The sequence below is a fragment of the Bidens hawaiensis genome, unplaced genomic scaffold (genome assembly GCF_021521415.1).
Source record: "Bidens hawaiensis isolate Kalapana, Puna unplaced genomic scaffold, B.hawaiensis_p1.1 tig00035019_1, whole genome shotgun sequence".
NCBI lineage: Eukaryota > Viridiplantae > Streptophyta > Magnoliopsida > Asterales > Asteraceae > Bidens > Bidens hawaiensis.
In genome coordinates this window covers 123,853-142,575 of record NW_027496076.1, presented here as the reverse complement: position 1 = coordinate 142,575, position 18,723 = coordinate 123,853, and positions in this window count along the sequence as shown.

The following is an 18,723-nucleotide window of genomic DNA, read 5'->3' as shown; positions in this document are numbered from 1 at the left end:
AATGAACAAAATTACAAATAATAAAATTACGTAATAAAATTATACAAAAGAAAGAAAAATTTATACAGAAAAAACTTCATAAACTTTCAAATATTTCTTTCTCAGCATAAAACAAAAAAATTGTACTATTCGTGTTTTAATAAAATTTAAAAAGTACAATAAAATAAGTAAATTGATAACATAAATACAATACCATACATTTTTTATTCTTACAATATAAATAATTACAATGTTATATAAATATACGCATTACAATTCTCTAAATATCTACTTATATACAACATTTGTAGTATGGCTGTTCGGGTCTAGATTGAACAGTCTTGGGGTTAAAGTGTTAGTAACGGTTTTGTTTACCGAAAACCAAAACCAAACCATTATAAATTAAAACTAAACCAGACCGAACCGTTATGGTTTGTTTCCGGTTTTGTGTCACGGTTTGACTTTTATCGTAAACTAAGTTTAAAATAAAGACCAAATCCACAATGAAACATGCATGGCCATTCAATGCGTAAGTATGCGCATAAATAAGTGTTGTATTACCATGTTACTTGATGTATTTAATGGATTATATCAGCATACAATACAATGGCTTTATTTCTACAGTAGGAAATAAGAATAACAATAGGATTTCAAAATTTAACATTTGGGTTTAAAAAAATATTTGGCCATCTCACTAAACTTTAATTAAGCCAAAATAAATAACTCAACAAAAGTCAACATGAAATATTAACAAATTTGTATGTTTTATATATTCAAACAATCCGTTCGGTTTTATATGATTGGGTTTTTATATAAATCATAAGCCAAACCGTTCACTACGGTTTAAACATTTTGAAACCGACTAACCGAAAGTAACAAGAAAAATCCAACCGCAAAACCAAACCGATGACCAATTTATACGGTTTTGCAGTTTTAAACCAAACTAAGAATACCCCTAATTTGTGACAATATTTGTGACATTACGGTTCTTATCCAAAATGAATAGTTTTAAGGTACTCTTTATTGTTCACTCTGAACAACACTACCTATAAACCATCCATGCTTGAATGATAGGTCCTTTAAAAACAAATATACTTTATGTTAGAAACACGTGCATTGCACAAGCTAGATAGATACATGTTGTATGTCATGATCTAAACTAAGACGTACTTTAAGAACTTGGTCTACGAAAACAATAGTAAGTTGATTGTTAACTTTAGAAACATCACATAAATATATACAATAACAAATTTTCAATATTCTTCCATGAAGTTACTTTTCTAAAAATATAAACATGACAAACATGCGAAACTACTTTTCTACATTCTTCCAGTTATCTCCGATAAAACACAATTCCATACTAATCCGTCAACTCTACTTCAATACAAATACCAACTTTTAACGTGTATTCATAAAGTAACGGGCTTTAAAATTGACATTTCTCAAAACATATACAAATTCAAACCCAATCTTTATCAAATAAACCCATGAAACATATCAATAAAAACTTGCCAAGACCTGTAGGGGCTCCAGATGGTCTTAAAGGAGGAAAAAAAGGCGGCCAAACAAATTCCTGAAAAGTTCATTTTCATCTCACATGAAGAAGCGTATTATAAATGTTCATATCTTCTCCTATAATATGAAAATATCAATTCTTGCTTGAAAAACATAGTAGCTAGCTATGACTATGTAGTGTGAACAGTTAAACTTTGACTTTTAGAGTCAACGGATTTACTATCAACTTCATAAGTGATAACTTTACTTTAATCTTTTTGGACAAAATGAAAACTTAATCCACCATCACAGAAACTGTTATTTGCATAATGATGTTAGCAATAAAACCATACTAATTTGACAATAGAATAGAAAATGTATCATGCTATCTTAATTACTACGTTCATAAAAGCTCTAGCATTAATACCTCAGTTGATAAAATCCAATTCAAGTTTTTTGTGTGTTTAGAATATACTGATGACGAAACTCCATGAAATGTTGCGCATATGCTCTTCGTCCCAGTAACTATAGTTTCCACGTATTTCACACTTGAACTCTGAAAAATAATTAATCGGGTTTTTTTTTTAAGTTTTAACTATAAAAAAATGAATATGCTACGGTCGATAAACACGTTATCCTTACCAACTTTAGTTGCAAATATCATCATTGGGGCTCAAAAGGCTGCAATTAACAAAGAAACTATTTTCACTTCCACATTCCCAAAAAACTTAATCAGCAACAATGGCCTCTTCCAAATTACAATATTACCATACATTAATTATTTACAACTATAAAACATAAATGTTCTAAGCTCGGGCTTGGCTAGAAATTGCATAATACATATCAGTCTTATACAATTGGTCACATGATCATACTATATAACATGATTACCTGATAAGCAACTTCCATTCAAAAAGTAAATGAAAGTCAATAAGAAGCTTCACACAACTCATTTGTTTTTTATTCTTCCACATTCTTCTTTATAAATGTTACAAAATTGGTCCAACTACAAAACCTACTACGGTAAACAAATTATGATCAATTACTAAAATTGAATAGTAACTTAAGAATTACTTCAATTCAGACGGGTGAAATTATAGTAAAGGTCAAAATCAAGGTCCCCTATCTTGGTTGGTGCTGAACAAAATCGAAATTAAAACAAAACAAAAAAGATTGATAAACAAAAACCAGTACTTATATTATCATAACTGAATATATATATGAAAGGATAAAATTGAAATAAAGAAGAAGAAATCGAAAATAGAAGTAGAACGAATCCAACTAACTCCTAAAAATGAATCACCTTTTATTTATGTATATCCAAAATAAGTTATAATAAATAAAAGACATACAAACTTTGTTGTAAATGGAGGATAAAGTGTTGCAGCAGAGAGAAATTTTCAAATCAACCGTGCGAAGAACGTATGAGTGATATGTGTGATTTATATAGTTCAAAACCATAGGACTTATTTTTGGAACGATATTACATATCGTTATTTCATGATTGTAACCGTAATTTCAATGATGAAAAGGTCAGAAGTTTAATTTTGAACAAAATTTATATGAAAATATTGAGAATATTAACAAATGTTATATAATAGTGATATTAAGGAAAGATCAACTGTTCAAGTGAATAGTACTTATTATTATTAATACGTAATCAGTAACTGATTTTGACCAGTTATATACAATTTGACAGAGCTATTTAAGTCAACCAATTAATTTCAATAGATTTTAATTAAAAAAAAAGGTGAGAGACTTATTTGTTGATACTTGCTAAAATTATTGGTTTTAATTTGTAACTGAGGTATAATTAACCTATACTCATATTTATTTAGATAATTAAATTATTTAGCCAACCAAATAACTTAGAGGTTAAAATCAGCAAATTTTTTAAACACAAACTGCACAAAGCAAATAAAAAATGCACAACCTTATTGAATAATTCAAAATTACCAATATTTGTTAATATAGAACTTCAATAAAGACTTTTTAGAGCAAAAACCATATTAGCTTTCCAAATATTGCTTCTTTTTGGTGTGATAACATCAACTGAATCATGATTCACATGATCCAAGATCAAAATCCTCTTAACCAGACTAGAGAACAAAAATCCACATCAAATATATATTTATATATAAAAATAATAAGATAGATGCAGAATGATCCACAAAATGACTAAATAAAGTGGAAATCAGCCCTAATTTCTTAGTATTATAGGTTCGAAAACTTTGATTTTCTAAATGGTTTATGTTGATTAGTATTATAGGTTCGAAATGATTTATAACACAATAACAACAATAATAATAATAATAATAACAATAATAATAATAATAAGTCGTAACTCATATCATATCAATTAAATTATATTATAATTCATGTTTACAAAATTAGACACATTAAGTTGATTTTACAATCAGTTACACATAAAAATTGAACATTTAACAGATACCATAATTTCCCAAAATAAACATAGGAAACATATCAATATGATCAATATCAATCAATTAAATAAAATGACCGATTCATGTTTACAAAATTATACAAACTAAGTTGAATTTGAATTCAAATTGAAATCCGTAAAAAGTTGTTAACTTATAGTAATGATATGAATTAATAAAAATCAATTACTGTTAATGAAATTTGGAATGAATTACACATTCAAAATATAAGAAATACCATAATTTAAATTTGGAAACAATTACACCTTAAACATAGGAAATATATCAATTAACATAAACAATTAATAATTCAACATAATAACCTAAGAATGTAAAATACTAATCTAGGTTAATAATCTAAAATATAGCTTAAAATTTTTTTACATATAATGTAATTAAAATGTAATTGAAATTTGGAATCAAATAAACATTAACCATAGGAAACATATCAATTAAACATTAAACATAGTAAGCTAAGAATGTAAAATAATAACCTAGGTTAATATGTAAATATAATACTAACCATCGATGTGAAGATACTAACCTAAGAATGTAAAATACTAATCATTGATGTGAAGATCTGATTAACAATCGTCATTGATCTTCATCAATCGTTTCCCGGATGGAATTAAATCAATCGTTATTATCAAATAACGGACAGTTCATTTTACCGTCGATGGCCCAATTTATAATCCGATATCCGGTGTCGATTTTATATGAAGAACCTAATGAAATCATTATCCGATTGATATCTAATAATGGACGATTGAATGAAGGATTTGGTTGATTAGGTTAAAAGGTTTAGTATGAAAGAGAGCGTGTATTGAATTGAAGATGAAAGAAAAGAAAATTGGAAACCGGGTTTTAGGTTAATGGTTATAATAAGTATTTTAATTATTAGATTTTTGATTTATTTAATTGGTAAGAAAAATAGAGAAGTGGAATATATATTTGGAAATTAAGGAAATCGTCCAATAGGAAAGGGGCATGTGGAGGCAAACTAATTCGTTTTAATAGTATAGCAGGATATATATATATATATATACATATATATATATAATAGGGGCACCAATGGGCATTAAACCATGGTGGGCATTTCTGGGGTGAGGCTTCGATGCCCTCGGTGCTTACGTGGCGTTGACGTGGCACGGTGGAGGGGCTTCGAAGCCACCCCCATAGAGAATGGTCTTACTAATGATGGCCAACAAGAAGGGAAAGTCCGGTCAGCTCATGACATACAACAAGCAGAAAAAAGCTTCTACACATGGCCAATATAATTAGGGAAAATACCCAAAATATCCATTCCACGCCCCCCCCCCCCCCCCCCCTATGTCAAAGAATTGTCTACATCTTCAAACAGTTCCCAAAATGTCCTAATAATAATGGCGTCTCCGACAGTTTGTTTACATGGACGACGATTTTTAAAAAGTCTAAATCACATCTGACTTTTTTCCAACCTTTTCCATTTTACAGAGTTGTTGACTCAATCTATTTCCTATTTCCCTCACATACCTACTCACAAAACAACACACCATTGTCAGTCTTACCTTACATCCTCTCCCCTCCTTTCTTTCTCTATCTAGAATCCATACATTCAACAAAAGACCACCTCTCTCTAGATGTTGCCAGAAACACCGAATTCTCCACCGCCCCGCCACCACCACCAGCGTCACTACCCAAAGTTTCACATCCAACTTTCTAGTTAACTCCTCTCTCTCTCACTCTCATAATAATCTAATCTTAACCGTTAAAGCATTCTTTTTCTCTAACCGGGAAAATGTTCTAAAAAATGTCCTTACCGGAAAATTACACGGTAATATCAACATGTCCAGAGATTGACAGGGAAAGGGAGAACAATAACCAAGGTCGCCGGAAAACATGATAGGTCCGAGTTTTTTGCTTGAATAAAGATGTCGTTTCCATCACCGACACGGTCTCTGACCATCGTTTCCGATGGGAACACAGGGAACTTAATAGGGTCGCCGCCTTACGTTTGTTAAAGCTTACCGTCGGATCCGCAGTTAATATTGACAGATGTCGCTTGATTGTTGGCCGGAAAAAACGTCGGAAGTCGAAAAAATGGATATGGGACCGCCGATATTCTCGTGGACAATCTGGGAACTTTTGTTATCTAATACAGTTCTTTGACATAAGGAAGATGAATTGAAAAAATGGGTATTTTCCTATATAATAAATAAAGATTCTTAATGTTACATGACATCACACAATATAGTTTCTTATAAAATTTTTTCACCTCTCTCTCTTATTAAATAGATTTATCTTTGTATTAAGAGTATTATATTTAACTTTTATTTTCTTTCTTAATCAATTATTTTCTCTTTTTAATAATTATTTTTTCACCAACTTTTTATTTCTATATTCTATAATATGCAATTTATTTTACCATATATTATATCTTTATATCATTTGAACATATTTACATTGTGTTATTATCTAAACATATTTATTTATTTTAACTCATGTTCTATATGGGTCTTAATGCCATATGTCATTAAACATAAGTGATTCTTACAAAATTTTCCCATTTATATCATGTTAAATATATATTTCTTTTTCTTATTAATAGTTTTATATTTTATTCTTTTTTTCTTTTCAATCTATTATATTAAGTGAATTACAGTTTTCGTCCCTATGGTTTGTCGAAATCTGCGATTTTAGTCCAATAGTTTTCCCTTATCTCTCTTATATTAATTGATCCTTATAAAATTTTACTTCATATCTCTCATATTAACTATATTTCTCTTTTTAATATTTCATTTTCAATTTCTAACAATTCCATCTTAATTTAAAAGAATTAATACCATCATAAATATGTTAATTTGTTTAATATAAATTGTATTTCATTAGTTATTAATATTAGATTTTTATAAGTAACCAATACGAAACGGGTGAGTTTCTTTAACCGATTAAAGTATCAAACATTGTTAATGTCAAAACAGTTTAAGATTAGAATAAGTTTTGGTCCACGAGTTGGTTTAAAAAAGCTGTCATTTACAACTAAGTTTTGATATAGAAAATAACAAATAAATAATTTATGATTTATGAATTTTCTAACTTTTTATTTCCAAATTGCGTAACGTGTAATTTTTTATTGTATAATATATCTTTATATATGTGATACATTTTTTTTTGTATTTCACATTATGTTATTATTTAAAAAAAAAAAATACTTATTCTAACCCGTGTGCATCACGGGTAACTAACCTAGTATAATTAATATATGATTGTTTTAAAGCTTCTGCTTGGTTGTTATAAAAAATACAACAAGCTGTAAAGAAAACTCTAAAAAAAGTTAAAAAAAAAAAAAACCCTGAATTATATGTGTGTTTTATGTAACATAACATGCGAGTTCGTTTAATTTTTTCAATCAACTCAGGTTGTTCTCTTTTTGCCTAAAACTTATTGACCTGATAGAGTTTAAAATTACACCAATTAGACCCCTGCAAAATTTCGTTACTGGTTAAAACTGGGTTGACTTACAAACAATCTATTTTCATAAATAACTAATGCCTTAAATATGATTGAAAAAACAGCAATACAATAATAATCTGGTTATGCCATTCCTTTTTGGCAAAAATTTTGATGGTAAGCAATTCACCTATATTATTAAAGCAATATGATTTTTAAACACATAGCATCATCTTATTGGTTCATGTGACACCCGGTAATTTCCCAATCCCATAAACCAAGTAATCAACCTAATTATTAGGTGATTGTGAATATGATGCGCGCCATGTTAGAATCAGCGCGGGCATATGTTATATGCGCCAGCGCGGATATGATGCGCGCCATGTTAGAATCAGCGCGGGCATATGTTATATGCGCCAGCGCGGATGTGATGCGCGCCATGTTAGAATCAGCGCGGGCATATGTTATATGCGCCAGCGCGGATGCGATGCGCGCCATGTTAGGATCAGCGCGGGCATATGTTATGTGCGCCACGCGCACAGGTTTTGTGTTTTCATAACTTAATTTTATGTCGTTTCTGTCTAATGGGTTGCATACCTCTTCAATGATCAATAAGTAAAACTATGTTAAAACAATATCCTAATTTTCTAATTAAGACCCAAATCATTTATGCGCGCGCGGGAAAAGGGAACTAACCTCCCCGCATGGCGGGAACATTGAGAGCTAGTTTGTTTGAAGCTCCAAGATGGAATTGACTTCAACATAACTGATCACTATGTTGAAATACCAAGACCTCATGGAGAATCTACAAATGAAACTCAACGTCCCTGACTACGAGAAGGTTACGCATCTACCCGCATCAAATAAAAAGAGTTGTGAGACACCTGCGGGAAGAATCCCCGCGGGACACCTTAAAACTAAACCCTTTACGCACGAACGTCTGCACAGAAACCAATCACCTTTTCGCTTAAATCCAAAAGTTCACCCTGTTAATAAACTCTGAGAACGCTGGTTCCAGCAGAGCCAGATGGACTCGCAGGATTCCTTATAAGGACGCCTAAGCAGTGATACGCGCAGGATTCGTTACAAGGACGCTTGCGCGAAGACCAACTGGAGCCGCCGGACCCACAACGTTCAAAGAAATGGCCTTCACGCAGAAGGCTATACGCGCAAGGCTACACGCACAAAACACTTCGTCTATTCTTCAGATGTAAGGGGATTACCCCCGCCCAGAAGGAACCAGTTGCGTGTTTCAGAGATTTTTACCTTTTGACTGCACACTGACAACAGTACCAGGAAAAGTATACTGTAACATGAAATGTCAGCTGTCAGCCGCACCTACTCTCACCAACCACAGTCCTGCATGTACTGTCAAATCCATCAGAATCTTTATAACCACTCCCTAGGACCATCACCTCCATCCCTAAAATAAATAATAAACCCCATACCTTGTCATCATTACACCCAATATAAATAAGATTTCAATCCCCTAAATCAAGGGATTGTGTTCCCTTGAAATTGCCTATAAATAAGCATCAAATCTTGAATAAAAATATCACACAAACACACTTCAAACTCCTCTCTTAAACCTGTAATTCTGCACTGACCATCTCCCAAGCATCCGCTTCCAGTTCCATCTCTAGGTAAGCCGAAACTTTAGTCTTGAGATTTACTTTTCTGACCAGCCCTTATATTCTTCGATTACTTAGTCTTAATACACATATTTCTTGTTATTTAAACATATTCTAGACTTCCAATTTCGAGGCTAACATCAGGAAACCCGAATCTCGTCTAATCTCTCTCTAAACCATCACTTAACAAGAATCACAGGTGAGTCTCACAGCCCCTATTTTCACTGTTTTTAAACTGTTTTCGGGGCGAGGGACACGTGTTTAAATTATGTTTTATCATGGTATATTTACAAGCGATGCAAACGATTATCTGTTCATGGTGTTTATCTTGGTTTTCAATGTAAGTGCGCAAGTTTTAGACAGTGATCACTCGTCCGTGGAACTCTAAGGGTAGGGACTACTGTGTTTGATCAACCCACTCGTAGGGGTCGCACCTCTTTGCATAGACGAGTGCCTAGTATGGTCATGGGGTAGTACTACTGGTTGTAAAGCCCGCTCGTAGGGGTCGCACCTCTTTGCACGGACGAGCGCCTAGTTTTCCGAGCACAACGTCCGCGCGTAACCCGCGGGACGGTATTGTTTTAGCTCGTAGTGGCAGCGCCACTTTGCATGAACGAGCCCGGTTTTCAGAAATGTCCGCGCATAACCCGCGGGACGGTTTTATCAAGCATATGTTTCAATGATGTTATCAGAAATGTGTTTCAATATGGTTTTATCAAGGATATGATGCAATACGACTTATCAAGTCACCAAAACTTGTGAACTCACTCAGTTTATACTGATTCAAATGTTTTTACGTGTCTTTCAGGTGATAATTAGTAGCGCAAGGAGTCACACATAGAGCACTTCACGCAGAATATCTATAAAAATGGTTTTTGGAAGATTTTGGTTCTATCCCTTCCACACGCGTGGTTGTTCCCGCCGTGTAAGGGGATATGGCGCGGAAATCTTCAACGTTTTTCATATGTGGATGTTTTTATATGTAATTCTAAACAATGTAATGTATTTTGTACTAGACATTTCATGCGCAATGGAAAATCTATTTGAATGTTTGCAATGACCCGTGCTTGATTATCAATTCTCACTCGCGCGCACCCGGGTTTTTCCGCCGTTAGGGCCGGGTGTGACAGTTCATCTATGTTATTTTCATATATACAAAACATTCTTATATTTAATTTAAAAAAAATATATTTCTAAGCCAGAATTAATGTTAATGACTTTTATATTCAATTAATTAGTCAAAACAATTTGTAGCAAATCAGTCAATGATGTATTTTAAATCAAAAACATAAATTTTGCCACCATAACAGCATGGTCATATGTTAACAAACAATTTTCCATATTTATTGAGTTCCTTGCATTATTATAATTTTATATATATATATGTTTTGGTTCATTTCAAAAGTGTTTCTTAGTGTAAGAAATGCAAGAAGATATTATAACTAATCAGGAATTTTCTATTTATTTTATGTTTAATTAATTAGATGGGCATAATAATAAAATTCTCAAATTTTATTTTTTTAATATAACTAATAAATGTTTTAGGAAGTTTCAAAATGTTTTTCTTTTTTTAATTTTTAATTCTTTATCATCCTAAATCTTTATGCATAATTTGTATGATTTTATTTTGAGGTTATCAAAAGATTCCTTTATGGCTAATAAAACTAAGATCAATACATATCCAATATAAATTATATCACATTATATAATATAACATATTCATGTATATGCACGTACGATCAAACCTAGGTTACATATATGATTTTAAATATTGACATACTCTACAACTACTTTATTATCTAGACATTACACACGATAAAATTTAAACATATACAATTTGAAATACCACCTACACAATATATATATGAACCTACACAGTAAATAAATGATCCTACATATGACAAAACTGACACATACACAATTCGAAATACCTACATAGATGAACCTACACATGATAAAATTTACACATACACATTTCGAAATAGTACATACACAGTACATATATGAATCTACACAAGATATAATTTACACATAGACAATTCAAAATACCACATACACGTTACATATATGAATCTACACACCCTACAGTAAAGATTTTATTCTACATAGTAAACAAAGTTATCCTACACACCAAAACATATAACGTGTTTTTTCCTACATAACCTACATAGTAAGCACAATTATCCTACACAAATAATATTAGTTATGAAAATGAAATGAACTAATAATACCTTAACATTGAACTAATCCCTATGTAGTATAATATATGAACATACACAATACACAATTCGAAATACCACTCTACACCGTAAAATATAATCCCTACATATCACACAATACACTACTATATAAACATTTATTCCGCACACACATACAAATTTGAATTTAATATGTAACTACATTTTCACAAAACCCCCTTTCGTATAATTGTATGTTTCTAATTTTTCTACGTAGGTGCTATATGAAAAAATCCATAATATACAACGTAACGTTGAAAAAATTATGTGCTTTATAAATAAATCCTAAGAACAAATAAACATTTTACACAACCGTAAATTCCAAACAAAAAAAAAGAAATTATACTTTATTTGCAAAATTTTAATGAGAAAAATTAAATAGTATTAATCATCTTATGAACATTGATTATGCATAAGAAAAAATAACCGTTCAATACATTAATTTATGGTTTAATGAGGTCTGCATCAAAGACATGTCTACCCTTTTTAATTAAAAGTATGTCATAAATATGTGTTTTTAATTACGATAATGCCTCATGATTCATTTCTCGCACTTCTCACACTTCTCGCTATAATACACTTCCCGCATGAACCATCCCCTATGCGTGTGTATATATATATATATATATTACTAGAAAAATCTTTAGGATTTCCTAAACTTACGTGCAGAAAGTTAAATATTATTTATATCTCCATTTATTTATCAAAATTCATCACACAATGTTTCAAGACACACAGTTGGTGGGTTAGAAATTTTTAGATTAACGATTTCGTAATCCTTCATGTCGTTTTAAGTTAACCGATATTCTTCCTTTTGAGTAGACTAAGGTGTGTTATATGTTTTCCGGGTAATGTTTATAATCCGCATGTGCTTACAATCTTTATGAACATCCAAGATTACAAACCAACAATCGTGGCAAAACATAATACTCTTTTTTGTCCCGCTTTTCTATTTGTTACGTTTTATGGACTAAAATTCTTCGTTAAGTCAACAAAATTAGACGCCACGCTATATACGTTTTTTTTAGTGTGCATGTCTATGTTGTTCCTAATTTTCATACGATAACCTTATTATATTATATTACAGATGTACTCAAAATCAAATAAGCGTAATTTTATTATAATCAACCTCTTCCGATAAGAGAATTCTTACAGAGAACTAAATCTAGTAACTTAACCAACCAAGAACTATCATATAATCTATCACCTTACAACTATTTATATTTGCAGAACACTTAGGTCAACTTGATTACTTATTTTTGTTTCTATGGTTTTAATGCATATCAACCATAAACTATCAAAAACACACAATAAATAACCTAACAGAATCATATTATATGACAGACAATCACCAAACACTTTGTGAAACAATAAAACTCACCAACTAAACCTAAGCACACATATGCATCGAATGAAAATCAATAAACTTCTTATTTAATCATAAACCATAAACAAAAACAAATTACAAACAAAAATCCAAAATCAACAAAAGTTCATCATAAGCCTAGTTGGTCTAGGGGTTTAGCCCACAACCATACTCAAGAACAAACCAAAGTAATAAGTTTAAATAATGAATTCATGGCGAAAACAATAAATTTTAACGAATAATATTAATGTTTGGATGAGTAGGTGTTGAACCCCAACGTTATCTGTTCAAACCAACGGCTTTCTCTGTCTTCTCTCCAAAAACCCTTCTAGCCGACTCCCCCGATAAACCTTTAGGTCGAACCACCTTTTCTGACTTACGTAGGGTTCTCCTCCAAAATCCTCCTAAGTGTGGACTTCTTAATAATCCCTCTTTATTTCAATATACCATTCTTTTATTTGCGATCCCCCACAGACTTCAAATTATATAAGTAATATGATTTCTTTATAGCCCACTAGTGAAATTGATGGCCCAACAAATGTAGAGCTCGTTCCAAAACCAACACAACCCAATTATTACTCCTGAGTACTTTCTTGGCTAAAACTTCAATTAAACAAGAATAGGTTATCAACATCTGCTCTCTCCGTTCCAATACAAGTGTCCAGATTTAAAAAACACAAATTTAAGGTGGATTGAATGATTACTTTTTCTTACCAAATGATAATAATACCCTTGAAAAGTAGGTCGATCAATATTGTTTATTAATGTTAGTTGTGTGTGTTTAAGGGTAAACTTGGAAATTTGCTAATAAATTTTGAAAATGGACACATATAGTGAGACGAATAAAAAAGGAAATGTCGACACTTATAATGGGAAGGAGGGAGTATTAGTTTTTTTTTTGTTTCTTTCTCGCTCGTATCTTAACTTTTGAAGGAAGATATATATATATATACACACACACACTAGACGGATGCCCGCGCGATGCAGCGGGTGTTTGAACCTGTTAATTTTGTAACAAATATAAGTGTTTATGGTTCGGTTAAAACCTTGAAATCGTTTAAACCGGTCATTGTTTTGACTTCTTTTTTGTTTTTCTTTTTTTACTTTCGGTTTGTTGGTCGGTTTCAAAACTTTCAAAACGTATTGAACGTTTGGTTTGCGGTTTATATTAGCAACCAGCCATATGAAACCAGACCAGACTGTAAATGTTGAATGCATTTTAAAGTTTTTTTATTATTAATTACTAGATATGTTTTGTAATATATATATTAGATACAGTTAAAATTTAATTGAACACAATCTTTTTATTACAAATAACTTGGCTATACAATTTCAATTAACCTAATTGCAGTTTGATTCATTTGGTGATCTTTATTGTTATTATTTCACGTCCTAGATCTTCTATTAATATTTACCATTTATGTGGCTAAAATTATCATTTTTTATTTATGATCCTCTCAAGTATCATATTATGTTGGTGTTTAGTTAAAATTAATGGTACATTTAAACTAATAATGATTTTAAACTAAATTTATTATTAAAGTTTAAACCGTGAAACCAAACTGGAACCAGGCCGTTAGTAACGATTCGATTTCAACTTTCAATGGTTGAGTTTCGTTTTGGACGACAAAAAATTAGTATTAACGGTTAAACTCACAAGTTTAACTTAAAAACCATCAAAACCGACACTGAACACCCCTACGTAACATATTAATTTATTTAAAATGAAAAAAAAATTATAAAAATATCATATCCAAATTAAAGATAATAAAATGCTCATTTTTATGGTGTAATTTTTTTATAAAAATATTAACGTTTGAAAAGGCTATAGTCATTTAAAAGTCATGGGTGGGAAGTTTGTTTACAACATAAATTAAAAACATAATATGGTTAAAGATGAGGGACCAAACTTGTAAGTTGAATGGATTGTATTTAAAAGACAAGTTAGCCTTACTAATACATGTACCTCATGATTTAAGTGTTGTAAATTACTTAAAAATGGGTGTCTCAATTAGCCCTTGTTTGATGTGTTACATATAGTATAGATATTAACTATGAAGTGTTTGGTATCTCATATTTGTTTACTGTTCTAGCGCTGCCGTTTTTCATGCGAATAGTACAAGTCTTTGGAGAATTAACAGTTAGACCATGTGTCACCTATCGTTTTTCTCACCTACCCATGTTTCCTGACCCTTGCCACCTTCTCTCCTACACCATCATCATTCTCAGTAATTTTCTAGCAAGAACTCTCGTCTTTTATCATTCTCCATCATGCTTCACGATTTGAAATCGGTTACGCTTGATGAAAGTGATCCAAAGAATGATTAAAGTAGTTCCTTGCATGCACGTGAAGAAGCCATTTCATTTATTTAATTTAAGTTTATTTTTTATTTAAGTTTGAATTATTCAAATAATGTAAAACGGCTCTGAGTGGGTGTTTACCTATTCTCTAGGGATGTTAGGAATATTCTCTTTTGTGGAGATATTCTCTCGTACGTTTGGCTTTAAATAAGGCTTCTTCCTTAGTTGTATGTGTCAGAAAAAACCAAGTATTCAATACAAAAGTGAACTACTTCAATTATCTTTTGTGCTTTTTATATTTTTTGTTTTCCCGATTCCATGCTCTATACCAACAATTGTGGTATCAAAGCCACCCCATCACTTTTCCATTTCACTCTGCGCACTCAAAAACTTTCATGGCCGATTCCTCCAATATGTCTGCAACCACCAACACTGCTGTTATTCATGTTTTAAAAGGAGATGGTTACGAACATTGGAGTCTTCGAATGAAGACTATTCTCAGATCAAAGTAGTTGTGGGATGTTGTATACCTTGGTGTAACGGCTGCTGGTTCTGGTGCTGATAACAACAGAGAAACAAAGAAGAAGGATGACCAGGCGATGACTATAATTCAGCAAGGTATGCATGATAATCTATTCTCTCGAATAGCCACTGCTGACTCGGCCAAAGATACATGGGATACTCTGCGAATAGAATTCCAAGGGGACTCTCAGGTCCAATCGGTGAAACTCCAGGGCCTTAGGCGGGATTTCGAAAACTTAAGCATGAAAGAAGAAGAGGTAGTTGGAGATTATTTCTCCAGAGTAATGAATAATGTTGGACAACAAAGGTCCTACGATGAAGAAATCTCTGATAAAATAATAGTTGAAAAAATACTCAAGAGTCTGACCTCAAAATTTGACTATGTCATTCCTTCAATAGAAGTGACATATGATCTTGCTGAAGTGACTCCGGTGAAACTAATGGGACTTCTCCAGTCTCAAGAGGAACGCATTAACTTCAGACTCTCACAAGAGAAGCCAAACAAGGCGGTTGAAAGGCTTGATGAGCAAGCCCTAATGGCTGTGCAAGATCAAAACAAGAACGTGAGAGATTCAAGTTGGAGAGGTCGTGGCCGCGGACCACCCTGTGGGAGAGGTGCAGGTCGAGGGAGGGGCCCTCTCGACAGAAGTAAGGTACCGTAATGCTTTGTATGTAAAAAATTCGGCCACATCAAAAAATACTGTTGGTACAACACTGACGAGCCCCAGATCAATATTGCTGATGATGAGATGAGCAAGTTGAAACAGAAGAACCTCACCTCCTTGTGGTGAGTACAACTCAGCCTGAAGAAACCCAGGAAACTAAATCAAGAGTGGAACTATGGTTGATGGATTCGGGAGCTTCAAATCATATGACTGGGAACCGTGAGAGTTTTATTGACATTAACGAGTCTTTCAAGCTAAGTGTCCGTTTTGGAGATAAGAAGACAGTAAAGGTTGAAGGAAAAGGTACTGTGCTCATGTACACTAGTGAAACTAATTTCAAAATTTTTGAGAATGTCTATTATGTTCCTACCTTGGCTTACAACTTACTAAGTGTCGGTCAGTTTATGAGGAGGGGATACTCATTACTCTTCGATGATGGTGTTTGTACTGTTCGAAACAAGATCTATGGAAAGAAGTTACTTCAAGCCCCTGTTGCAAAAAATAGCATGTTTATTGTTGATACAACATGTTTACTTACAATGGAAGACCAACGAAATCAAAAGATAGATGGTGAGAGCCTCAAATGGCACTACCGATTGGTTCATATCCATTTTACAGGAATAAAGGATTTAAGTGACCACAAGCTGGTCCAAGGCCTCCCAAAAGTTAATGATGGCATCTCATGCGAATCTTGCATTGCATGCAAGCATGCACATACACCATTTAAAGCTACCTCCACTCGTGCAAAGGCAAAGCTGGAACTTGTTCATACTGACCTATTTGGTCCAATGCAGACACCAAGTCTGGGTAAGAGCCTTAATTATTTACTATTTATTGATGACCTAACTCGAATGTGTTGGGTGTACTTTGTTACAAACAAGAACGAAGCCTTTGAGAAGTTCAAAATCTTCAAGGCTATGGTAGAAAAAGAATGCAACTTAGCCATCAAGACCCTCAGATCAGACCGTGGGGGAGAATTATGCTCTTATGAATTCAACAAGTTCTGTGAACTAGCTGGCATCAAAAGAGAACTCACTGTGGCTTACACCCCTCAACACAATAGGGTCGTTGAAAGAAAGAACCGAACCATTATGAATTTGGTGAGGAGCATGCTGCATGAACGTGGTTTACCAAGGTATTTTTGGGCAGAAGCAGTTGCCACTGCTATATACACCCTGAACATGCCACCCACCAAGGCTCTAACCAAGCAGACTCCAATAGAAGCCTGGTCAGGTAAAAAACCCTCTGTCTCTCACTTGAGAATTTTTGGTTGTGTCATGATCTTCTTCATCCTCATTATCACCATCAGGACATGGAGAAGCAGGAACCTCCATGATCTCATGTTTTGGAGCCATATGCCACAACAAGCCATAATAGTCAACTTTCTCATTAAAGTTGTTTGTTGGAGCCAATTTTCTGATTCTCTTGTACACATTTGGGTCTTGTAGATGAATAATTTCCCCTTGTATTGCCAAGTCTGGAAGTTCAACATCAAGAATTATTTGGAGAAACTTTGGATACATCAAAAAATTCTCTTTCAGCTTTAAATGCATTGGATTTCATCCCATTGAATATCATTATTGAAAAACTGAATGGTTGCCTATATACAACTGCAACTGTTTCTAAGGATATTACCCTACTCATTAATGTCCAACTTCCTATTCTAAAGGACATGCTCTAAATAATATGGTGGATCAAAAATCTGAAAATTAATGGAAACATTTCCTTTTGCAACTGGCCCTCTATAATGATCCCCTAGTCTCCCATAGTTTCTTGAAAGATTCTATGTCGGTCCCGTACTGATCACTCAAACTCACAATAAATGTCACAACCCACACAGAAAACTGTGTCGATAAGAAAGTTGGTGACTGTGCTATTTAGGATAAGAACAGATGTTTGTTAACGGCGGAATCACTAACAGACAGGTTTGTTGCTTAAAAACTATTAAATGTAACAAACACAAACAATAACTCAAAAGATTTCCATTTATAGAAAGGTTTCATACAATTGTAAATCGATTAGGGTTTCTTGTAAGGAATGTTTATCCATACTAATCTTAGGACAGCTGTCACACTCAATCAGGAATATTCGTTAGGTCTGAAGAGTGTAAAGTGGCAAATCCGTAGTAGGCGTGCCCTAAATTATTCTATTTATAGGTCTGCCACCACCTAACAGCTGTCATTTCTTCTAGAAACCCTAATGATTGGTACATAATCATATTACATATTCAAAAAAAATATTCTAAGTGTAAAAACAGGTCTTCAGGCACACTTTGTGCCATTTGTCTTCTTCGAGCAGACCTGGTAACCTTGAAGTGTGCTAGTGAACAGTTCTCATGGTAGACTTTACTTAGAGTATTTTCCTAAGAAAATACTCACCAAGCAGACTTCAATCTTCTTGACCATAGCAAACTTTGCTCGATATGATCTTACGAGCAAAATGTTCTTCATGAATCACTTCAACTCTTTGTTAAATAATAACTTATTAAGGAAACCAAAGTGTGCTAGTAACACAGTTTGAACTGTGTTGGTAGCACTGCAGCTTGCTCGGAGTTGAACCTTGCTGGAGAAAGTGCTTAGAATATTTCTTCACTTTCAACAAGCATGCTCGGACTACTGTTTATTAATCAAACTTTGCTAGATCTTCCAAATACTTGGC